Genomic DNA, 9,884 nt, shown 5'->3' with positions numbered 1-9,884 from the left:
AATAAATAAATAAATAAACAAATAAATAAATAAAACAAAATAAATTCTTTAAAATTGAGCTTAGCTTTATGGTGATTTATATTTTGTTTAATTAATATTTATGACTAAACATTGTTTATATCTATTGGTATTTCAATAGATGCTTAAATGTTTGAACATTTGAAGTTTAATGGACCTGAATTCTTTTTTTAAAGCCTGAATTCTCTAAAGAAAAACACAGGTATAATGAAATTTTCAATTACTCTGGTTTGTAGAGGCCAATGCAATTAATAAAATCTAAGGCATTAACAGCACTCACTTTTTTTTTAACAGCACTCACTTTGATAACAAGTCAACCTTCCATTAATTACCTAATACTTAACTAGATAATTTTAATATAAAAGGCTCAATTTATGCAAAGTACCAACTTTTGAAAAGTACATGTAATGACACATCAGAATAAATAAAATGACTATTTTGGATTATCTTATCTGTACCCATGAGCATGTGAATCATTACAGCTTTTTAAAAAACCATTCTTGCGCAGTGATATGGATTATTAGTTTTTAATTGGGTGATCAAATGAAAAATACTGCATTATTGCTTCTTATGGCTTGTTTGGTCTTAGATCATTTTATAGAATTCTTAGATTCAGATTGAGAGTAAGAAAGTGGCAGAGGCCTAGAGATTAGATAAATGCTAAACCCAAAATGCAGTAAGAGGCCAGGGAGCCAGCTCAGTAGAATAAGAGCTTGCCTGACAAGTGCAAGGCCCTGAGTTCAATCCCTAGTACTGAAAAAAAAAAAAAAATGCAATAAGAAATAAAAAAAGTGGCATTGTATTTGTATTTAACTTACACACATATGGCTATAAGTCAAAATCATCTCTAGATTACTTATATACAATATGATAGCTATGCAAATTGTCATATTGATAAGGAAAAGAAAAAATTCTGTACTTTTAGACTCTATTTTGTTTTCAAATATTTTTTATCTATGTCAATCTTGCAAATATAGTCAAGATGACTCATGAAGGGCCGGCCAGATAGCTCAGTGGACTAAAGCACCTGCTTAGGCAGGTGCAGGGACTGTGTTCAATTCCCAAAGTGCCATGCTGGCCATACCCCCAGGGTGCGCTAAGACAATGACTGAGACTGGGCATGGTGCTGCACACCTGTAATCCCAGTGCTTGGTGGGCTGAAAACAGGAGGATCACTAGGAGTCTGATCTGTGTAATGGGACCCTGTACTAAATACATTTAAAAAAAAAAAAGTTGACACATGAAATTAATTATCATAAATACACCACCCAGACTTCTGGAGGTGTTACAACTTTTTTTTTAAAATGTATTTGGTACAGAGTCTCACTGTACTGCTCAGACTCATAGTGATCCTCCGGTTTTCAGCCTCCCCAGCACTGGAATTACAGAAGTATGCCACCACACCTGGACTCGGTGGCCAGCTCAGGACACCCGAGGGTGGGACCAGCACAGCACTTCGTGCCTGGGATGGAACCCTGGTCCCTGAGCTTGCCTAAGCAGGCGCTTAGTCCACTGAGCTATCTCGCTGGCCCACCAGCTGGACATTCAATGTGCACATTGTTTTTTTTTTTTTTTTTTTTTTCATAATCAATTTACTAGCAGAAAAGAAACTTGCCTTGCACTTAAGGATTTTATAATTCACTGAAGTGGGCCAAAAAATAAAGAAAAAAAAAGATAAATACTCAAATACAATTTCTTAAGATGATGTGTTTCATACTTACAGCATTAAGGAGAGGCAATTTATTAATCTGGTAAGCAGGCAAGTAAAGAAATAAAAATTCAAGACCAAAAGCAACAAGAACACAACTGGGTGTGGTGGCACACACTTGTGACCTCAGGACTCTGAGAGCCTGAGGTGGGATGATGAAAAATTCAAGCTCAACCTAGGGGTAATTTAGCAAGACCCTGTCACAAAAATTTTTTTAATTAGAAATTTTTAAAAATATGGAAAAGCTGGGTATGCAGCTTAATGAGAAGGCCCTGGGCTTAATCCCCAGTACAAGTAAATAAATACATAAGGAGCAAAAAAAGACAAGTTCATTAAGACCTAAAATAAAACAGGAAAACTAAGAAGCTGAAGTACCCATGAAAGGCAAGAGAAGAGGGGTTTCCTAAGGACAGTCACAGGGTCAAATGTGCCTGTGCATGGATGACTCTCAACACCGGTATTACATTTTGGGGTGAGTGAGCACTGTGTAGTGTCTGCTGTACGAGTGAGTTAAGGAATACATGCACATCCACCTCAATGTAAAGCAGTAAAAACAGGGATATAAACTCAAAAGCATCTTCCTCATGCTTGGCCACCAGTGCCTCCGAAATCCAAACAATTAAATCTGTACACATGAACATTTAAATGACAAATTCTTAACTTGAAATCAACAAAAAATTGTCTTTTAGATTAAATCCTGCATTAGACAACTGTTAAAACATTCACTACCCAGATCTACTTCTTAAAATAGCAACTAGTACAACTCTTGGTCCTCAATAGACACTCAATAAATATCCAAATAAAAAAGTGTTTTAGAGGTTATTTGTTGCTATTTCCTTACAAAGCCATAGTAAAATGGTGGTGAAAGAATAAAAGTTTATGATCCATCAAGAAAAAGGAATTTAGAACTGGAGCTAACAACAGACATATATGTCTGTAAAATTGACAGAGGAGAGCAAAAAACAATAATAAAAACCAATATCTACAGGGGAAGAAACCAATAAAAAGCCAACATCTATGACAGCACCCTAGAAAGTAACAGGAACTAGGAACACCTAGTTCTTCCAGGTACTTCTGGAGTCACCTGAGATCTCTAAGGAAAAAAATGAGTAAGAAGCAGGCTGAACAGAGTATGATAGATTTGTCCTCACCCTAATTATGTAACAGTCCCTCTGCTACACTGCTAGAAGACTAGAAGCTTATTCCCAGAAGAAACTCAACATATTTACGGATAATGACATTTAAGGAGTCCCTAGTGAAAAGGTCTCTAGTCCGCTGAGCATCCCACAGAGAAATCCATCTATATTAGATAAGCTTCTTCTAAAACATGCAGATCACAATAAGGCTTTAGGTGCTTCTCTTTTTTTTACTGGTCCTTAGAGATGGGTCCCCCATGTATTTCAGGCTAGCCTTTAACTCAGCATGTAGCCCATGCTGACCTAAAACTTGTGTTGCTCCCCCTATCTTGGCCTCTTCAATGCTGGGGTTACCATGCCTGGCAGGTTCCTTCTGCAGATTTGTGTGTGTGCGTGTGTGTGTGTGTGTGTGGTAACGGGGATTGAACTCAGGACCTTGCACTTGCCAGGCAAGAGCTTATTCTACTGAGCTATCTCCCCAGCCCCTAGGTTCCTTCATTCTAAAAAAAAAAAAAAAAAGAATGGCCAAGGATCAATTTCTGAGAAAAAAAACTTCCTATATAAAAGACAGAAACAGAGAAAATACAAAAAAATTTGGGCGAAAACCAGCAAAATGCTAAGAGCAAGAGGAGAGAGAAAGGATAGGTGAGGGTATCTCTTCAGGGAGATAAAAAGAGTCATGGCATCTTAGAAGAATAGGACACTATGGAAAAGAAGCACTCTGATTATCGATAGAGAAAACAGAAATAAAAATATTATAGTAGAGGGGCTGGTGAGATGGCTCAGTGGTCTAAAGCACCTACTTAGAGCAAGCTTAGGAAAGCACAGGGACCACGGTTCAATCCCCCAGCACCACATGCCAGCCAGCCCCGCCCCCTGGTGGGCTGAGCTGGCCACACACACACACATAAATAAATAAATAAAAATTTTTAAAAAATTATAGTAGAAATTTAAAATTCAGTAAGTAGAATGGGCTAAGGGGGACAAAATAGGAAACAGCATAATTGAAAGCTGAATTTGGAAGTCATACACCAAGCAAATAGGAATTTAAGAAAAAAAACATTAACATGAGGAGAGAGAAAGAGAGAGAATTATCTAAAGAAATAAACACAAAGACTTTCTTTCATAATGAAGGCAACTTCATACCAGCATTGTGAATGAAAAAGGATCCTTAACAAATCTATCATCATGAGAATTCAGAACTCTGGGACATTCAGATTCTAAAAGCATTTACAAAAGAGAAAGAACAGCACCAGAATCACCATTGTTATGTTGAAAGCCAAAAGATAATGGAGCAATGTCCTACCAACTGAGTTGAAATTAATTCCAACCTAGGTTATTAATCTCAGACAAGCTATCAATCAAAGGGAATAGAAAAGCTGGCACATACTTTTTGTGCTCTCTCTCTCTTTCTCTCTCTCTCTTTCCTCTTTTTTCTGTGTGTGTGTGTGTGTGTGTGTGTGTGTGTGTGTGTGTGTGCTCTAGGGATTGAATCCAGGACCTTTACACAGAGCTACATCTGCAGCCTTTTTTAAAATTTTTAGACAAGCTATCTCTAAATTTCCCAGCCTGCGCACAAACTTTTGATGCTCTTACCTCAGTTTCCCAGAGTGCTAGAATGACAATTAATGTGCTACAAGGCCTGGTACATTAGAATTTGTATCTTTTCTCAGGTAGGTAATGATTGACGTGTTTCATTAAACAAGCAAAATAGGGCAAAAGGGAGAAAGCTGAGAATCCAGGAAACAGGATTTCTAACACAGGAAGAGATGAAAGAATTTTCCAGAAACAAAGTTGTATACTAAACTCAGAGAGAGAAAGAAGAGAGGATGATGAGAGTCAGCCACATAGAGTATGAGGGCGTTTCCGAAAGGATGCCACAACAACAAAAAAACTACGAATTTAAAAATTACCCGTGAGCATCACCACATTGAGAATAGTTTTTTTTGAAAGTTTGGGAAGGAGGTGGTATCAGAAACTAAGTCATGGGGTAGATATATAGTCGCATTGGGGTAGATATATAGCCGCATTGTCTTAATGAATAGAATGATTTGTTCTAATGGTGTTTGTAAATAGGATCACAAGTCCGCATCTTGTACAGCAATTAACCACTAAGAAGAATATATGCAGTGTATTATTTGTTGAAACTGTACTTCCGATTTGATTTGAAACTGTCTCATTGCTATCTGTTTATCAATAAAACTGTAGAAAAAAATAAAATAAATAAAATAAATAAAAAATCTGTTTCATGCCAGAAAAAAAAGAAAAAGAAACTAAGTCATGATACAGCACTTATTAAGATATGATTTAATCTTTTCCCAGAAGTTAAATAAAAAATAAAATGTAATCATAGTGTGCAGAATGGGTCAGCTGTCAATGATCAGATCAATGTGAGTACTGTAGTTGATCTACCAAAAGTTGTGACAGAATTTCTCTTTACCTTGGGAGAATGGGGAAGGGGAAGCTCACGACGAGGGTGGGTGAAGGAAGAGGGGGGATAAAAGGGAACTAAATGCTCATCATCCATAAAAGTAAATACACTGCAATAGACAACAGACAATGCAAACTCGAGCTTAAGAAGTATAAATGTATTTTTCTGAGGAAGCTTCTAAAATAGGCAAGTGGTTACTTCTGAGAACAGTAATTAATGGCAGGGTGAAATGAAGCAGGAGGCGCTACTGTTTTTTAAGTTTTACTCCTACTAAAATTTTAAAGTACATGTTGACATTCCCTTGATAAAATAAAAACAATATGAATGTATAAATAATTCAAAACAAAAATCTCCCAAGTAAAACTAAAATATCCTGGAAATCCTAATATATATAGTATCTGATGTACGTAATCACAACTCCTTGTGAATACCACAGATTACCCACTTTGCATGCAATTCACCCAACCAACTTCCTCCACTTCCTTCCTCTTCCTTCGTATAGAACTCTAACCACTTGACCCCAACTGATCCCACCATCAAAGAACAAACCTTAAATACTGATCTTGGCACTATCTGGGGACTGAAACAAAAATTAAACTTGGGTCTCTGCCTTCATGTCACAGGAGATCTTTGTGAGACTCCGTCACATATGAGCAACAGATAATATAAATTAAATCCTAAACTGTGTGGTGCAAACTATATGAAGTTTAGGGCCAGGACAGATTGGAGGGAATGTAGCTGGAGCTTTGAAAAACAGAGGAAAGTGGTGAGAAGATCCTGGAGGCAAAGGGTGGGCCACTCCCTGCAGCGCTTCGTAGGTTCTGTGTAGGTGTGGGGCTCTGTGTAATGAAAAGCCATCCAAAGAATCCCAGTCCAGGAACAACACAATTTTACAAAGATCAGTCTGACCGCTAGATGGAGAAAGGATTGAAGTGTGACGAAAATCAGCAGAGCATAGCTAAGAGTGGTTTAGGCTAGGGATTGTGGTGGATCAGGATGATGATTATGGAGACATGGATTATTAAAAATATCTCATAGAAGTAGAAGCTATAAGGTTTGTTGATGTCTTCCTACATAAAGGACAGGAAAAAGGATTAGGAATAAGGAGCTAGAGATGACTTTGAGAATTCTGATTTGAACAATTGCATGTATGGTGGTTTCACATTTCCAGTTTAGGGAAGACTGGAAAACTAAGTTTTAGAGGAAAAAGGTTAAATGTGAAGTTTGAACAAGCCAAGATGGAGATACTTGAGATATTCCACTGAATGCAACCATAATCAGATGATTCGTGATCTTTCTTGTAATCCATCTTCTAGGACAGCGATGGTGTACCTTTCAGAGCGCCCAAACTGCAACCCAAAACTCATTTATCACAATGAGCCAATAATGCAATGAAGCTGGAGCGCTTAGCTGTGGGGTATTGCTGGGGTGACTTGGCTCCTGGAGTTTCTGAATCAATAAGTCTTGATGAGAACCAGGAATCTGCCTTATTAAAGGTAGCCCTAAATATTCTGATATATGTATAGAATGTAGTTTCAGGTTGAAATGAACTTAAGTATAATTCATACGTGAGGAAGTAGAAGTACCTAGAGCGGCAAACACTTTCTTAAAGTTGGACAAAAATAGAGAAGCTGATAGGTAAGGGGGTGCTAAACATTTATCTAATATATTAATAATTTTTTAAAGGTAGGTGACATTAGAGCAGTGGTTCATAACCTCAGCTGCACATCCTATTCCTCAATGATCTTTTAAAAAATACTGATGCACAGGGCCATCCCAGTGAGTAAATCTGGATCTCTAGGAGTGGGCCCTATTATCAACATTACTTTTGTTTGTTTGTTTGTTTGTTTGTTTGTTTGTTTTGCGGAACCGGGGATTGAACTCAGGTCCTTAAAAGGCTTACACTTCTGAGCTATCTCCCCGGCCCCTTTGTTGTTAATCAGCATTGCTTTTACCTCCCCAGTGCCTGGCATACAGTATGCTCTCAATTCATGTTTGTCGTTGTTAGAAAGTACTGCTGTCCAGTAGCAGATGATACAGATCTCAGGAAACCACTGAATGTGGTGAACTGTAAAGTTCATGTAATCTTCATGTGAAAAAAAGGTTACATTTCTATTATTTTACTTTCAACTAGCAAAACTGAAGCCCAAGAAGGGAATTAAATAACCAAGATCCTCAGCCTTGATAGCTGCCTGTTTGAAACAGAAACCAAATGCTCAGTCCGGATCAGAGTTTTCCGGGACTTCCACAATCTCATTTTGACCACCTCAAGCTCCAGCCTCCTAATAATATCTGCCACTCGGTACCCAGATTCCTCAATCACAAACCCACGACCTTAGATCCAACTCGTTGCCAGCCTCTGACCCAGATTTATCGTTCCTCCATCGCAGTCTCTCGCTCAGCCCTGGTTTTCACCAGTGGGGCTCAGGGCTTCTCCCTGCGCTTGCGCCATTAGGGGTTTTGCGACTCCGTTGCCATGGAGCCACGCCGCAGGCGGCAACAAGGGACAGGAGTTCCTCATTCCCGGTTTTGGCCAGGGCGCTCGCTTTTCTTACCGTTTCCCGAGCCTGATGCGCGAATTTGAGGGTCTGGTAAGAAAGCTCCATCAGACAGAGTGTTAGGGTCGAAGAAAGGGAGAAAAAAAGTCCGTTACTACTAGGCTGACCAGTGCATCCAAGGAAAGAGGCTCCGGGACACCTGACGCTTAACCAGCCCACCCGTTTCTGGATTGGCTCAACCAATCACAGGCCAGAGTTGGACTCTTTATGCGGACCATCGATGTTAAACTGAGAACTTTTGCAGCCAAGTGCTTCTGTGCTCCTAGCCAATCAAGAGACCCAGAGGGAATGATGGGTAGAGCACTAAGGTAGGGTTTGCAATTGTTATGGTTCTCTTAATTGGCTCTCAAAAATGGGAAATCAGTTTAGTTATGTACTGTGGTATTTGTCTTCGCTTTTGGCAGTTGCCAGGGCCTTTGTGAGTCAGTGACTATATTTTGAGACACCCCCCCCCAAGGCAAAGTTTGAAAATTCCCTCATGTTCTTCTTTTGAAATTGTCTATACATGGTCCAGATAAGGAAAATCTGTTAGGAACACCTTAGTTATGAGTGCTTCAGAGCCCTACTGGACCACAAATTGGACACTGAACGTCCCTACTCCTCCAACTCCTTTCTCATCAACCAAGGTTCATCAGAAGTGACAAACATGGGCTCTCCCTTTTTCTGTACTCCATTTTTTTCTTGTATTTCTCCAATTTCTTCATATTTTCTCCATGAAGTCTAGGCCTCCAATATCTCTGTTCTCTTTCTGCCTCTCTGTCTCCTTTGTCTCTGTCTCTGTCTCCCTCTCTCTCTCTCTCTGAACCATCCCCTGTTCAAAACCATCCCCTCCTCATTATCTTTGGCCTTCCTCATCCATTCTGTCCCCTCAGTAGACAAAATAAGTATCTTCAATTAAGTATATTAAGTAAGTATCTTCAAATAAGAATATTCACGTAGTGCTCGCTTTGGCAGCACGTATACTAAAATTGGAATGATACCGAGAACAATAGCATGGCCTCTGCACAAGGATGACACGCAAATTCGTGCAGTGTTCCATATTAAAAAAAAAAAAAAAGAATATTCAAGTATCTTCAATTCAAAAGAAAAGAAAACAATGGAAAAGAAAGGAAAAGGTTTTCATTTATAATTGATTGAATCACCTCTCTCCCATCCACTGTACCTGTTCTGGGTTTTTGGGGGGTTTTCTGTTTTTGTTTTTGTTTTTTTGGTGAAACAGGGGATTGAACTCAGACCAAGTGCTTATTCTACTGAGGTATCTCCCAGGCCCCTACTGTACCTTTTCTGAAAAACAGTCGTCTGCATCTTCCATCTACTTCTCAGCACATCTTACCCCTACTCCTTTGAAGCAGTTCTTGCAAGTTAAACACAACTACCTAATTGAGAAATTTGACTGTAGATTACTTTACACTTTATCTTTTTCCTACTTGATACTGTTTGAAATTGCTGAACACTTTCTTATAAGTAATAATTATAATTCATTAAACATCTATAATTCTGTGTAATTCACAAGTGTTCCTCATTGTATCGTGCTTCATGTTATTGTACTTTGCAGACATTGTGTGGTTTTGCAGACTGAAGATTCTTGGCAACCCTGCAGTGGACAACTTTATCAACACCACTTTTGCAACAGTGATCTATGTCACATTTTAGAAATGCTTACAATTCAGACTTTCTCATTCTTATTGTATCAGTTATGATGATATGTGATCAGTGATGTTACTGTTGAAATTGTTTTGGAACACTATGAATTGCACCCATGTGATAGCATACTTACTTGATAAAGTGTGTCTTCTGACTGCTCCACTGATTGGCCCCTCCTGTTGCTGTCCTTTTCTGTCTTTCCTCTTCTCCAAAACAAAGCAATATTTAAGGAAAGCCAATTAATAATCTACAATGGTCTCTAAGTGTTCAAATGAAAGGAAGAGCCATAAATCTCTCACTGTAAATCCAAAGCTAGAAATGATTAAGTTTAGTGAGAAAGGCATGGCAAAAGCTGAGACAGACCAAAAGCTAGACCTTAAACCAAAACA

General features: G+C 38.6%; 1 non-coding gene across 1 annotated transcript; it reads left to right on the top strand.

Annotated features, from left to right (window-relative positions):
- The first annotated feature begins 8,789 nt into the window (after positions 1-8,789).
- LOC111816942 lies at positions 8,790-8,896 on the top strand. Its single transcript, XR_002821248.1, has one exon. It is a non-coding gene; the product is annotated as a U6 spliceosomal RNA (small nuclear RNA).
- The last annotated feature ends 988 nt before the right edge of the window (positions 8,897-9,884 follow it).

Source organism: Octodon degus, unplaced genomic scaffold (assembly GCF_000260255.1).
Source record: "Octodon degus isolate 3935 unplaced genomic scaffold, OctDeg1.0 scaffold00003, whole genome shotgun sequence".
Classification (NCBI taxonomy): Eukaryota; Metazoa; Chordata; class Mammalia; order Rodentia; family Octodontidae; genus Octodon; species Octodon degus.
This window is presented reverse-complemented; position numbering and strand designations above follow the sequence as displayed.